This window comes from Camellia sinensis, chromosome 3, assembly GCF_055761805.1.
Source record: "Camellia sinensis isolate YWXY chromosome 3, ASM5576180v1, whole genome shotgun sequence".
Lineage (NCBI taxonomy): Eukaryota > Viridiplantae > Streptophyta > Magnoliopsida > Ericales > Theaceae > Camellia > Camellia sinensis.
This window is the reverse complement of record NC_138963.1, coordinates 155,397,258-155,413,095: the sequence shown is the minus strand read 5'-3', so window position 1 is coordinate 155,413,095 and position 15,838 is coordinate 155,397,258. Positions and strand designations below refer to the sequence as shown.

Here is a 15,838-nt window from a genome sequence, read left to right as displayed (position 1 = left end):
TGAAATTAAATAAATAGATTTATGAAGAAAACAAATTATATACCAAGAACATATGCTGATAATTACAACTAAATTTCAACAGAAATACACAAAAAAAAAATAAAGGGTAAAGAAACAAAATCGAAGCCTACACGGAAGCAGTTTCCTTAAAACAGATTTCGCCGCCTCACGGGTCGAGAGCTTGAGGAAACCCAGCGTCTGTCTCCCAGGATACGACGGTCAAAACCAGCTACGGCAGAAGCACTATCTGTCTAGCTTAGCGAACAAAACAATGGCAGCACTCTCTCACAATAGGAACTATCAAGCAAACTGACTTGTAAAATGGAAGCAAAAATTTCTATATTGAAACTTGACAGGAGGGTCTCAATTTATACATGTATAGGGGAGAGAGAAAAAGCCTCCAGTCTTTAAGGCTAGTCATTAAAACACCAAGCATCCATAGCCCCTTTCCACAAAATGAAAAGTATGGATGCCCAAAGGATTCACACCCTTTAGCCAAGAAAAAAGATTTAAATACTCTTTAAAATCCTATTCATGAATCTAACATCATGAAGCAATTTCTTGGCAATTTCTTATTCAAAACCCAATGATTTTTGGCTCACTTGGACCCAACACAAAAAATGATTAGGATCCACTTTAATATTTAATTAAAGTCACGACACTTTAATATTAAATTAAAGTCCCCAAAAATCATTTTTTCCAACAATAGCATCTTGAAATAGTAAAAGTTTGAATATGTAATTGGTTGAAATGTATAATTTAATTAATTCTCTTCTTATATTTGTATAAAAACTGACACTTATGACCACATCATTATAGGTTGGATTATGGAAAAACTTTGGAGGTGTCAAACATTTTTTATTTGTAAATATCCTATCTATTGAAAAAAAAAGTAAAAAGAAAAGAAAAAGAAAGAAAAAAGAAATGCGTAGTTTTTGGATATATGTTTATCAATTTTTATTTTTATTTTTTTATTTTTTTGTGGACACAGACAACTGATATTTCAATTTAAAAAATTAAAAAGTACAAAATAATTGATTGGATTTTTTGGGGATAAAAGAAGCCATGTAACTCCGCTATATACTATTTAAGATGGACTATTTTAATAACATTAAAAAAATATAAATTATATTTAGAGATTATTCCTATATATTATGCTATTAAATACAACTATAGTGGTAACAAATTAACTATAATATATATGATAAGTTGTACTAAGCTTTCATTTTCAATTAATTGAATTACAATTAACAAACAAACAAATAGCAGTAACGGTACAATATGATAGAAAGAGGATAAAAATAAAGAACACAATGATATTTAAAAGTTCCAAATTTTCATAGTTATACAAAAATCTAATGTTATAGTGAAAATCTTGAATTCCCAATAAATTTTCACATTTTTTATAAAATAAAAAAATAAAAAATTCGATACCTATTTTTTTAATGTAATTTTGTGGTTTTCATTGAAGAAAACAAAATCCAATCAAAATTGTTAGCATAGAACAGGCATAGATATTTCGGTTGCAACCATCATCATCAATAATTCTTCTCCACCAGACAAATTTGTAAATAAACACAAAAACCTCACTAAAACTAAAACTTACAATAAAGAAAAAGAATCACACAAGGAAAAAATTAAAACAAAAAAATAAATAAATTTATGGAGTGGCAGGATGTTACCTCCAACACCTTAGACCTTGCTTAGCCCAATCCGTCAGCTCCTCTGGCAGTACCCGCGAAGTCTAGGAGTTGGAATGACTAATCAAATTATTCTTTCAATAAGACTTTAAAATTGATTAATTTATCCCATCAAGTGATTTAAACTCTTGATAGATATACATCAAAAAATTTGATAGTTACATTACTAAATCATAATTCAAATTTAGATATTATCATATCTTTTGATATTCATATCTAAATTCTTATCTTCTTTATTTTTGTGTTGTTTCTATTTGTTTTTCTTTTTTAAATTTATTTAAGATGGAGTTGTGAGTTTCTATTTTTTTTATTTAATTTATTTGTGATTTTTATTTTTTTTTAATTATTATTATTTAGGTAAATTATGATATGAGTTATATAAGTGATAGACATGTGAGTTTTATTGATTTAAAGTATGATAGTGAGAGATATTTTCAAATTAGATTTGTTTAGATAGACTTTAAAGATTTTTAAAATTTAAAATAAGATATTGAGAGGCAAAAGAAAGATTTTAACTAAATAAATAGAAATCAAATTTATTAACTTTATCTGTTTGTATATTTGATTTTTAATTTTTTTTTTGGTTATGTTATAATATAATATACAAGATATAATAAGATAGGGGAATTTTTTTTCAAGGCCCCTAATATTAATATTTTCTAAGATAAATAACATACAAAATTTTCAAAGTCGTTAAGGTCCCTCAACATTTTCATAGAGAAAATTTGACTCAGAGAAATTTCACCTGACTTAGAGAAATTTCGGCTCCGACATAGAGAAATTTCTCTTATTTCACAGAGAAATTTTGAAATTAGATTTGTTATAGACTTCTGAGATTTTTAAAATTTAAAGTTGGATATTGAGAGGCAAATGAAAGATTTTAACTAAATAAATAGAAATCAAATTTATTAATTTTATCTGTTTGTTGTATATCTGATTTTTTTTCTTCTTCTTGTTTGTCATGTTATAATATATTATACAAGATGGGAGAAATTTTTTTAAGGTCCCTGATTTTAAGATTTTATAAAATAAATGACATACAATATTGTCATAGTAGTTAAGGTCCCTCAACATTTTCACAAAAAAAAAAAAAAAAAAAAAATTTGACTTAAGGAAATTTCGCCTGACTCAGAGAAATTTCGCCCAACTGAAAGAAATTTCGGCTCCGACATAGAGAAATTTCAATGATTTCACAGAGAAATTTTGAAATTTCTCTGATATGATCACAGAGAAATTTCATCGAGGGACTTTAGCTAATAAAAAAAAATATCTTGGACCTCTCCTACTACACAAAGTTGCAGAGGGATATTTTATTAATTTTCCCAATAAGATATAGATAAATACTCACAATTCTTTTGAAAAATATTATCTAATTTTTTGGAGATAGAGAATGAAAGCATGTTTTAATACTTTCTTTTGGAAATTGGTAAAAGAGATATGATGGAGATATTATGAAATATTTTTGTTTTTTTTTTTCATTTGAAATCCATAAATTAAGGGATAATTATTATTTCTAAAATAATTAAATAAATAAATCTGCCAATAACTTTTTATTATCTATGTTGTAAATTAAAAAATCAATAATTTTAAAATAAGAGTTTGGAACTCTTAGGAGATTTCTCACTAAAAACCCTGTCTTACTTATATAATATATAGATTTGGAAGAATTTACGTATGACTTACCTCCCCAATTGGACTCACATCCTTTCATACTCAAGTAACTTAAAAGAATATTTATAGTTTTTAATAGAGTAATGTTATATAAATTAATAATTTTTACAAATTTATCTTAACTGACTCAACTGATACATATCATATTATTTCAAGGGTGTGGCTTGTATCTAGTCTGTAATTGGATTGGATGATTGTTATGACTCAAACCCGCTCCTATAGGTTTAGTGCCATAACCGGCCAGTAATCCTGGGATTACCAAAGGCCTCTAAACAAATTAGACAAAATACAGGGGCTAGCGGAAGCAAATATAAATATACAATGTCCATAGAGCTGTGTAGACATACATAGATCAGGAAATTTAAAACTTATATTTATAAGCATATGTGATGTCATCAGAGTGTCAGCCTTACATCACCATAGATGCAGATAAATCCAAAGAAACTGTCCAAACAAACAAAAGAAAATAACTTAAACTTGCATCATGTTCACAAAACTTGGTCACAAAACATTTCGGAATCTCTTCGGGAGACACACCAATTGGCTGACTTAAACAGATCTCCAGGCGAACCTCATTGGGCCTGGTCCCTCTTCTGATCACCTAAATACATAAATAATACGGTGAGCTGGAGCCCAATAAATAATAACAGGGTAAAGGCTTTAATGAATGATGTCTATAGCAGATTCAGAAATCAAAATTCAAATCAGAAACAAATTCACATTCATATTCGTATTCAGAGTTCACATATTCCATATGATCATACGTGGTACATCTATTAGCGCTAACAAATCCGATGACCCATAAAGGGACGGCCATATAGGCATTTTAATGACTCATGTGCATAGAGACGTTTCCGATGACTTGTAAAGGGACGGCCATAAAGGCATTTCGATGACCCAAAAAGGGACGGTCATAAAGGCATTCCGATGACCCATAAAGGGACGCATATCATATGATGCTAAGGATGCCACAAATACATTTCAAAAATTTAGACAATCATTCATTCATACAAAGCATAGCATTTTAGAAAAACTGATCATTTCATATCATCAAAAAATAATTAAAGTCAAACATAACTTTACAGAGTTATTACTCACAGATGGCTCTAATAGCATATCAGATGAATCAAACAAACCAAACGGCTAATGCGCGTGACCTACACAAACACATAGCAGATACACATTGAAACACATATCTGGAAAACACTTAAACTCATTTCTTTTCTATCTCGGTGTGTTTATACTCCTTATCCTCATTATTATGTCTCAATTAAGGCTTATGAATGCCTAGGATATAATGAGGATATCAAAATATGTGTTGTAACACTTAGTCAAATTTCTGAAAACAGAATCTTCGCTCGAGCGCAAGTTTGGTCACTCGAGCAGACTACAAAATTCTATGAAACTTCTGGGAGCTCTCATTTTATGCTCAAGCGCAATTCTGGTTGCTTAAGCCAAGGTTCAAAAACAGGCACGGTCCCTCGAGCGCAGGTTCTCTCGCTTGAGCGGATGCTCATGTCTGCAAAAGTACTGGGAGCATGAATTTTATACTCGAGCTGAATTTTGGTCGCTCAAGCGAAAATGTGAAACAAAGAGTGGTCGCTCGAGCGCAGGTTCTATCGCTCGAGCGATAATACAAAATTTTGAAATTTCTAGATTGATGTTCAAGATGTAAAACTCAATGTCAAAGCTTTAAAACACATCATTTGGGCTCAAAACTTGAGAAAACATGTCTAAACTTGTAAAACATCAAGAATTAAGGATCATTTCGCAAAATCAAGGCCCAAAAGTAAATCAATTGTTCAAAATTCAACTTGAAACTTTCAAAGCATAACATGCATGACTTGTCATGAACTCAAACCTTCCAAAACATGATCAAATGAGGTAAGATGATGAGAAACTTGATAAATTCTTAAAACAAAGCCAAGATAGACACATGCATGTGAGATTTGTTTGAAATTCAAACTAAAAGTGTGAGGAAAAAGCATGCATGCATGACATGATCTTCCTTCCTATTTCATAAGCTCAATTCTTGTATTACTCAACTTAATTCTCTAGAGTTCATGTCCTTGATAACGTAATTATATAATCTAAGGGTTGAATTCTTACCTAGGCTTTCCAAAGTGAGCTCTAAAGGCTTAATCCTTGAGTTTCTAAGTCCAAACCCTTGAATTCCCTACAATTCTTCTTTCCTTCCTTGAATTCAACTCTTTCTAGGCTTCTCTCTCTCTCTCTCTCTCTCTCTCTCTCTCTCTCATGTTTTGAGTTCAAGAAGATGATGAAATGCTAGTGCCTAACATAATCTAGAGTCAAATGTGCCTTATATAGGCTTAATTAGGTTACATTAATTAGTTTGAGTTAAGAATAATTAGTTAGCATTATTTTATTCTAATTAATTGGTTTTGAATCGAATTTCAATCAAACCTATCATAAAATTCCAAAAACTCCAAATAACACATAAACCAAGTCAATTTGGTGATCAGATGCTGATAAGGCCTTCAATTCGCATAATGACACAGAAACACAGACAGATCTGCCTACGCCAAACAGATATAAACACATATAACACAATACGTATGCAATGCCCCCAAAATAATACAATGATTTCAACCCATAAGTGGAAAGATAATTGAAATAATATACTTTCATTCATCAGAGTCCATATACAAAAGATAACACATGCGATATATATTCACAAACTATTCATCCTGAATCTACAACATGTGTTGCAATGACAAAAGAACTGAAAACTAAATAGATAATCATATGTCCTATAGGCTTACATCTTTCCAAGTCATTGATTGGTTACAACAAAAGTGAGCCTAGCTCAATACAATTAAAGCCCTTGGCTACACAAAAAGAATACAACAAAAGAAAGAAGCTCTTGCTCCCAAACGTCCCTCCAAGCTATTGCCTTGGTAGAGGTATATCACCAACACCTGAAAATGGTTTTCCACAAATAGGGTGAACCAAAACCTAGTAAGAACAATCTAACACAATCTATGAGATTTAACGAAGATATAAGCATGAGGTGCATTTACAATGCCAGTAGTAAAACATTCATATTCTGTATAGTCATAAAGTACCAAAGTTCATATCTCAATCCTTTTTCTTTCTCATCAGTTCAAGGTAAATCACTTCATCTCAATTTATGAGCCAATTTCATTATCTTTCAAACAACCCATTTGAGACTATAACTCAGTGGTTCCCAAATTAACACAATCATCACACAAGCACTTCAATTTGCCATTTTACAAAAATTTCGTCCATGGGATCGGCACCCATGTATACGTGAAGTTTTGGGACTTTTCACCCAGGACACACAGGCCACCTTAGTTCAATGGAATCCATCCCCTATCTCCTCCCAAACAATTGATTACATTCTCTTTCTCCTCCCAAACAATCATACATATACAATGTATTTAAAACTTAGTCATATTCAATGGCAATCAACAAAAGATTAGTTTTAATTTACCTAACCCTCGTCAATTTCTACAACAAGCATATATATCCTCCACCGATAACCCAATACAGATATTTCTAAACAAACATTCAATCTCATGACAGATAATTTATTCAAATTTCCATGGGTATGAGGTGATATATATTTCCAACTCCACCATTTATTTCAATATTCATCCAATTTCATCTTTACAGCACCAATTCCATTTATTTATACAAAATAAATATTTAAACCATTTTAGGGCGAACTCCCTTTTTTCCTAATATCAACCCAAAGGCCAAAATCAACTATTGTAACCCAATATAACCTCATTTTCAAACCCCGTGACTATTTATATTACCTTCACTAGAAACCCCTCTTTTGATTTTTCATCTCAAACCCAAGGTTTGTCCAAAATACTCCCAAAACCCACCATTATTACACAACAACCAATAACTAAGTTAAAAATCATAAGAAGGTGTAGAAAATCCCTATCTCAAGCTTAGAAGACCAAAACGACAAGGGAGAAACTTCAAAGATGTCGAAACCAACTTTTACTCGAATCAAAATGGAGCTCTTGAGATGCTTTACCTTTTTCTCAAAGGCACTAGGGTGAAGATCCCAATGGATCTAGGTAAAAATGTATAGAGAAGGTGAGTTTTAGAGAGAGAGTCTCAAGATCAAGGTTTTTGGAAACTTTCAGAGAGAGAGAGAGAGAGGAATGAAAAAGTGAACTAAAAAGTCGTCTTCACGGACTGATATACACGCAGTCCGCTCGAGCGCAAAAAGTGAAGCTCGAGCGCAAAATACACATTTTCAGAAGTTTTGCAGACGAAGGACATCGCTCGAGCTCAAGATTGGCCGCTCGAGCATCCACCTGCTGGAGCGTAAGAAATGCCGCTCGAGCATAGAATACACTCCTCTAGTATTTTGTAGGTCTACAAAAATACTGAGAGTTTACAAAGCCCACCTGAGCGCAAGAAGTGCTGCTTGAGTGGAGGGGCAAAAATCTGGACAACAAAGGTTCAAAAATCAAACAACCAACCTGATCTAAACAAGGCCAATACAATCCAACAACCAAATTTATGGAAGAATAAGGGGGAAAAGACATGAACAACCATACGAGGCTACGAAATCCGAGTCCAAAATATAAAATGGGTCGAGCCTAAACCAGAAACGCTATAAGCTCCCCCCTTAAGGAATTTTGTTCCTGAAATTTTGAATCAAGTTCAAAATCAGTATTAAACCATCCACACAATGTTAATCTAAAAAGTTTAGCACCATGACCCACTCTCCGGCCATCCATTCTCATCAACTCGATACACGAGTTCCAATATTGAGAGTACAATTTACAAATTTCCCAAAACATTTACAATGTTTAAATCAAAATCCAAGTTTTCAAAATTTACACAGCATATATAATGCTTCCAAAAATGATACAAAACACACAATATTCCATATTCTCAAAACATATGCAATGCTTATATTGAATCGATGTTTCCAAACACCCCATGACATATACGATGTTCTTGTGTTTTAAAATATACAATGTTTTTACATTTCATTAGCATAATCAAAATCTCAACATATATTCAAACACCAACAAATAAGTCTGGATATTTCTCTCGGACTTCCAATTCACATTCCCAAGTTGCTTCCTCAACTCCGTGATGTTTCCACAATACCTTAACCAAAGAGATTGTCTTGCCTCACAAAACTTGGTCCCATGTATCCAAGACTCTCACCAGTCTCTCCTCAAACAAGGCATCCTCATCTTCCTCTAAGTCGATCCAATCCAACACGTGCGATGGATCCGGCTCATACTTCCAAAGCATGCTAATATGAAACACATCACGAACCCCGTAAAGCTATGGCAGTAACGCCAAACGGTAAGCTACCTCTCCGATCCGCTCAAGGACCTCAAAAGGCCAAATAAATTGAGGGGACAACTTCCCACTCTTCCCAAATCTCATTAAACCCTGCCTAGGTGATATCTTCAAAAAGACATGATCTCCCACCTTAAAAGACAAGGGTCTCCTCCTACGGTTGGCGTAACTTTTTAGCGACTTTGAGCCGTAACTAAACTTTTATGGATAAGTGCCACTTTCTCCGTCATTTCCCGAACCAACTCCGGTCCCAACAAAGGTGCATCAGCCACCTCGGCCCAACACACCGGAGATCTACACGGTTGGCCATACAAGGCCTCATACGGTATCATGCCAATACTCGATTGGATGCTATTATTATAATAAAATTCCACTAAGCGAAAATGCCTCTCCCACGATCCCTTGAAGTCAATGACGCAACCTCGATCCTCAAGGATTTGAATAGTACACTCGGATTGCCCGTCAGTCTGAGGGTGGTACTCAGTGCCAAAGGTCAATTTAGTGCCCAAGGCACTCTACAAGCTCTGCCACAACTGAGCTGTGAAACGCAGATCTCTATCCGAAACAAGCATCACGGGGACCCCATGTGACCTCACTATGTCCCTAATGTACAAGTCGGCAAGATAATCTACCGAATCACCCACGCGCATAGATATAAAGTGCGCAGACTTGGTTAACTAGTCAACTACTACCCAAATGGCATCACTACTCCGTTGAGTTCTCGAAAGGCCCACAACAAAATCCATCGTGGCATGCTCCCACTTCCACTTGGCTATAGGCAAAGGTTGTAACAAACCCACTGACCTCTGATGCTCGACCTTCACTTGCTGACAAGTAAGGCATTTTGACACAAACACGGCTACATCCTTGTTCATACCTCTCCGCCAAAATTCTTGCAATCCGTCATTTTGATTCTTTTAAACCAAAATATTTTCCAGATACAGTCTTTGTTAAAAAAAAATGCATAATTTGAAATGCAGGTTTCGCCATTGGTGGAACGGTTGTTTTGGCGAGTAGCTCTTGGTTGTACTGGGATTTTAGGAAAAGAAAGCTCATCAAGCTTAGAGAACAATTCTTTAGGCAGAATGGTGGATTGATGTTAAAACAACAACTCTCTAGACCAGACAAAATGACACAGGAATTGATTAAAATCTTCACTTCAAAAGAGCTCAAGTAGGCTACCAACAACTATGATGAGAGTAGAATTGCTGGCCAAGGAGGTTTTGAATAGTTTACAAGGGAATTCTACCAGAAAACAAGATAGTGGCTATTAAGAAATCCCAAATGGTGGATGAAAGTCAAATAGAGCAATTCATCAATGAGTTGGTCATGCTTTCACATATCAATCACAGGAATGTGGTCAAACTCTTAGGTTGTTGTTTGGAAACTCAAGTCCCTTTACTTGTCTATGAATTCATCACCAATGGCACTCTCTTTGAGCATATACATAATCAAGGCAAGGCATCTAATATATCATGATAAAATCGTTTGCAAATAGCCGTAGAAACTACTGGAGTACTGTCATATTTGCACTCTGCAGCGTTGATTCCTATCACCCATAGAGATGTTAAGTCTACAAATATACTCTTAGATGATAATTACACTGCAAAAGTGTCGGACATTGGAGCATCAAGGTTGGTTCCCCTCGACCAAAATCAATTAGCCACAGTGGTGAAAGGAACTCTTGGATACTTAGACCCTGAATACACGCTCACAAGCTAGCTAACTAAGAAAAGTGATGTTTATAGCTTTGGAGTAGTCCTTGTAGAGTTAATCACTGGAAAGAAGGCATTGTCATTCAACAGGCCAGAAGATGAGATAAATCTGGCTATGTATTTTATTGCTTGTATGAACGATGATTGCTTGAACCAAATTATTGATGAACACATGGTAATTGAAGGAAACACTGAGGAGCTCAAAGAAGTTGCTAATCTTGCAAAGAGATGCTTGACAGTAAAAGGTGAGGAAAGGCCTTATATGAAGGAAGTAGTGATGGAACTGAAGGGGTTGATCTGGAAAAAGATATCTAAAAATAGTTTGAATTATGCAGAGACTGAGAACATGCTTGGTGAGGCATCAATTGGATATGCAGTTGGAGTTTATATAAGCAACACAACAACAACTGGGGTTGATAGCATGGTGGAAGATATGCTATTGCATAGTGGGAGGTGATTTGATTGTTTTGTGTTTGTCCGTGATGACAACAACTTCATTGATGATTGTTACACTTGCATATAAGTGATGAATTCTTTTAAATTTCTTGTACTTTCTTATGTAACAGTTTGTTAGTGACTCGCTCACTTTTCATTAATCTTGTCCGTTCATATCATTTTGTGTCATATTTTGAGTTTTATATTTCTAGACTTATCAGAATAAATGAAATAAATAAAATTTTATAGAATTTGTTAGTGGGATTCACTTATGAAATTATTGTCCATCCATATGAATTCAATGTCATGTTGTGATATCATTTTATGTGTTTCTAAAAAATAATTATTGAGATACTTCATAATATACGAGGAGAATTTCATATATAAATGGCAAATGGGAAAAGTAATTATAAATTCATATAATGCAGGTGAAAATTGTATCTCTCACTTACACTGGGCACTGTGCCTGTAGGTAAGAGCAGTAGTACATGTGAGTGAGAGGCAAAAATAAGAAATTTACAATGAAACATTCACCAGGAATATATATATATATATATATAATAATAATAAAATATCTATATAATAAGGTAGGAAGGTTTTTGAATTTTCTCTAATGTAGAAAATTTGTCCTACGTGACATTTGCTATCAATGGTTGAGAAATATGGTGGAAGATTCAATGGTTCAGATTTGCTTCACCTAGACAAATTTTTGCCCACTACTCCTCTCACTATCCCACTCCTAATCTCTCTCACCCCTGGCACCAGACCTCCTCTCTTCAGTTTCTTCCTTTTTCTCAGAACTACTTTTCCTCTCTCTTAACCTCTCTCCCACCACAGGTCACCTACGTCCTTCCCAACTTCGGCTACTATAAACCCTCTCTCCCACTTCACCACCGCACCACCCATCCCCGATTGCCATAATTTTCTCCTCCGGTTGATTCTAGGCACACCACCCATCTCCCTAAGGGCTTCGTTCTTACTCTTGAAGTTTGATTTTGAAGAAGGTTAGTTTAGTTCTACTTTATCTCTATCTCTCTCTTCTCTTCTCTACTTTTGGAATTTTAATTTGAGTTTAAAAGTTTTAGAATATTTTTCATGTACAAAATTTCAATTTTTGATTTGGATATATTATCAATACTCTGACTGTGTGTTATACAATCTAAAAATTCCAAAAGTGAAAATTTGTTCTTTTTTTAGTTGTCAATTATATTGAAACAACGATTTTGTTGTTATAATGGAAGGTTTTGCAAACAGTGTGACAGGGTGTTCACGGTCGAGTCGAACAGGGTTTGACATGCATCTGTCACCTGAACCAACCATCTCGGGTTGGCTATGCAAGAACCCAATTCCGACTGGCTAGATGCTCATAACCAAACATGTTCGGGTTAAATAGTTTTGGTTGAAATGTTGAAACAGACCAATCTCCATCACATTGTAGATCTAGCCCAAAAAGTAAAAAAAGAAATTTTAACTACTACATATATTTTTTAGATGGAAAAAAAAGACCTAATTTTTGAGAAGAAGAGCTTTAGGTGAGAGAGAGAGAGAGAGAGAGATAGAGTGATGTGAAGGCAAAATAGAAAGAAGATAAGCTCTAGGAATGAAAAAAAAAGAATGAGAGAGGAGATTATAATGACAGATAAGAGAAAATGGGATCTGAGATACAGAAGCAACAATAAAGTGATCTCTAATGGTAAAGGTAGGGAGAAGTAGCGTCGGCATTAGTGGTGAGGCAGTGGAAAGCAGCATTAACGTCGGTTGCGAGGTAGTCATGAAAAGCAACAACAGTGGCCAAGTGGGGTTCTATTCTAACTAGTCTTCATCAACTAAAATGAAAATATGAGAACATGTCTTGAAAATGTAATGATGATAAGGAGATGGAATAGGTGAATAAAGTGTCATTATGATAGCCTAGGAAGATGGAAGTTTAAATAAAATAAGGTGAAAAGTTGCTTAAAATAATTATCTGTTCTGGTGAAAAGTTGGATAACTAATGATGACATTTGGGATTTTCATAAAAAAATAAAAGATTATTTAATATTTTCAGTCAGGATAACATTTCGGTCGGGTCAAGGTCACTCATTTTTTTGATATATTCAAGCGATAGCTGACCGGAAAAAAATAAAAATTTGCATTCTCACCCATGGCTGACCGAAATGATTAAAAAACCGTCCACAAGCTGTCGATCCGAGTCGAGTCAATCAGGTTGATCTCGAGCAGATTTTTTAACACCTATATAGTGTATTATCAGAGAGATAGCTAAGATCAGCAACAAAGCCCATGAGATCATTGATGAACCAAAGTGGCAGTCGACGACAAACGGTGGCTTTGTTTTGGTGGTGGCAATAGTAGTACATGCTAGAGATGGGTAGATCGGTAAAAAAACTACCTTTGGGTCTTGTATGAGAAGGTTCAAGAACGTCGTTGGAAAATTCAAAGATCTTCGAGGATCCTTGAAGAACAACTTCGAATTCTCTAGAAGATGATGAAAGGCTTAGATTCTTCAATGGTCTCAACTTAAGAACACAAGAGTAAAGGAGATGATGGAGATAAGAGATTGGGTGAAGAAGGCAAAGTGGCTAGAGACAGAATAATGGCAAGGCTCTCCCATGGATCTCCCACTTTCACTCTCAAGGTTGATAATGGAGAAGGGAAATTAGTTCTTTCCCAAGAGTTAAATCTCCAAAATCTATCCCTTTGTAAAGTTATGGGTAGGTGCTATTTATAGACACCTCATGATGTAGGATGGAGCCCATGTGCAAGGCACATGGGGAATATTCTCTCAACCACCTTGTTCTAGGAGGTGACCTCTTCGAGGATGAGGAAAACCCCGAAGAGGAGATCAACCTCTCGGTGAACCCTTCTTCTTAGCCACACCTAACCAATGATCCCCAATCATCCCAAAGGGTCAGGGGTAGTCCCAGAGGATGTCCTGCCGCAAATATTCCGAGTCTTAGGGACCCCCTAGATCGTGCCACCTCGACCCGGGTATAGGCTAGTTTAACTGAGGAGTGAATTTATCTCCACTCACCGTCCTCGGGATCGGGTCCTTTGTTCGAACTCCATTACGTCCATGGTTCTGGTGCGTAGATCCCGGAAAACTCCGAGCCTGCAAGTGTTCTGGGAATCATTAACGGAGTGACTTCTAGATTGCATCTGAATCCGTTCGAAGCCAAGTGCTTCGGATCTCTAGGTTCGTGGATCTGAACCCTTTCAAGTCCAAGTGTCTCGGATCTCTAGGCTTGCTCAATATCCTTTCGAGTCCAGGCCCGAGTAAGTCTCTAAGTTCATGGATCTGAACCCTTTCAAGACTTAGAGCGATTCAACCCGTTTGATGGAGATAAATCTGGGCCCACTAATCTTGAACTTGGGATAAATTCAGGCCCACCAACCTTGGACTACTGGGCCTAATTAATTTAATGGGCTCAAATTAGCTCCTCTTACATTTGCCCCTTACGTGTATGAGAAATTGTAGTTTTCTCGGACATGCATAATTTCACCTTATCAGCCATGCTTTGCATTACGTCTCAAAAAAAAATGTTGTCTCGACAAAGCCTATGGATAAAGTTGATGACCCACTGTAATTTATGGATAAAATTTAACAAAGAAAATTTATTTTTTTTTATATCTGAGAAAATATATATGTAAATTTTCTTTTATTCCAACCAAAGAAAATAAAGCACCTATATTTTTTTATTTTCTGAACAAATATGAAATGATAAGGCTCATATAAACTTTCTCCTTGTTTGGCAAGTTAATGAGTCAGCAGGCCGTTATATGTATGGATATATATGAAGGAATATATGAAGGAATATCCAAAGCATGATGCCTCTCTTTTTCTATTTAAAGAAAAGGGCCAAAACCCTATTCAATACGTCTTCCTTTTCTTGAAGTCCTGCGGTGCACAGACTTTCTCACTAAACTGAGAGCCCACCCCAGGTTGCCTTTCTTCTTCTTCAACGAAGCTCCATAGCCATTAAGCTAGCGCCGGCTATTCACAAGGCCAAAGCTGCTGCCGTTTGCGCAGACCTCCATCGCGACTCCAGGCCTCGTCACCGCCGTCGTCACTGAAGACTCAGCTCTGACTGCTACAGACGCCATGGCCCAGCCGCTGATTCGCTCCAGTTTCGACTACTGTGGACATCGCAACCCTGGATGCTGCTATTCTATGCCATCGCCAACTCCATTTCACCGTAGGTGCTTTATTTTAGCTTAGAGATCCAGACACTCCGGAGCTCGGTTGTGCCGACCAACACGATGCCGACCTCTCTGCAACGTCACTGCTCCTCTGGGTCGTTACATCCGACGCCGACCTTGACTGCCCAGCTACTTCAGAGCTCGGCGTTGGCTTCACTCTGCTGCCACTTCACCGCCAGCCACGGCTGTCCAGCGTTCTTCCTCATCTTTGCTTTTGGTAAGCATTTTGAAAAGATATATATATATATATATGTATCTATTGATTATGATATATATATTTTTTTAGAGCTCAGATTACCCAAATCTTAGTTCTGCTTGCACACGACTACATTGCCGTGGCCCCAGCTTCCGTCGGCCTCTCACTGCTCCAGCTCCGACCAAGCCGCCATCGGCCTCTCTCTGCTCCACCTCCAGTTACTGTTGGCTTCAACGGTTCCAATGCAGACCACACACATTGCCTACTCAACGTGACGTGTGTGGCTGCCGACTCCGCTACGACATCCCCGTTGTCTTCGTCCTCAACCATCCAGTGCTGACCACGCCGTTGCCCGTTCAACGTGACGTGCGTGGTTGCTAACTCTGCTAGCTTCGAATTATCCAACGCCACTCACACACACCGCCCACTCAACGCGTCGTGTGTGGTTCGGCCTAGCACGATTTCGGTGATATTTTTTTTTTAGTGCTCGAACTACTTAGATCTTGGTTTTGCTTGCACACCCACTGAAATCCACCACCATTAGTTCCTACCTGAGCTATCATTACTGCGCATCAAAGCCAACACAACTTGCTATT

General features: G+C 36.2%; 1 pseudogene; it reads left to right on the top strand.

Annotated features, from left to right (window-relative positions):
• The first annotated feature begins 7,453 nt into the window (after nucleotides 1-7,453).
• On the top strand, nucleotides 7,454-10,871 carry LOC114285483 (wall-associated receptor kinase 5 pseudogene; annotated as a pseudogene).
• Nucleotides 10,872-15,838: the final 4,967 nt, after the last annotated feature.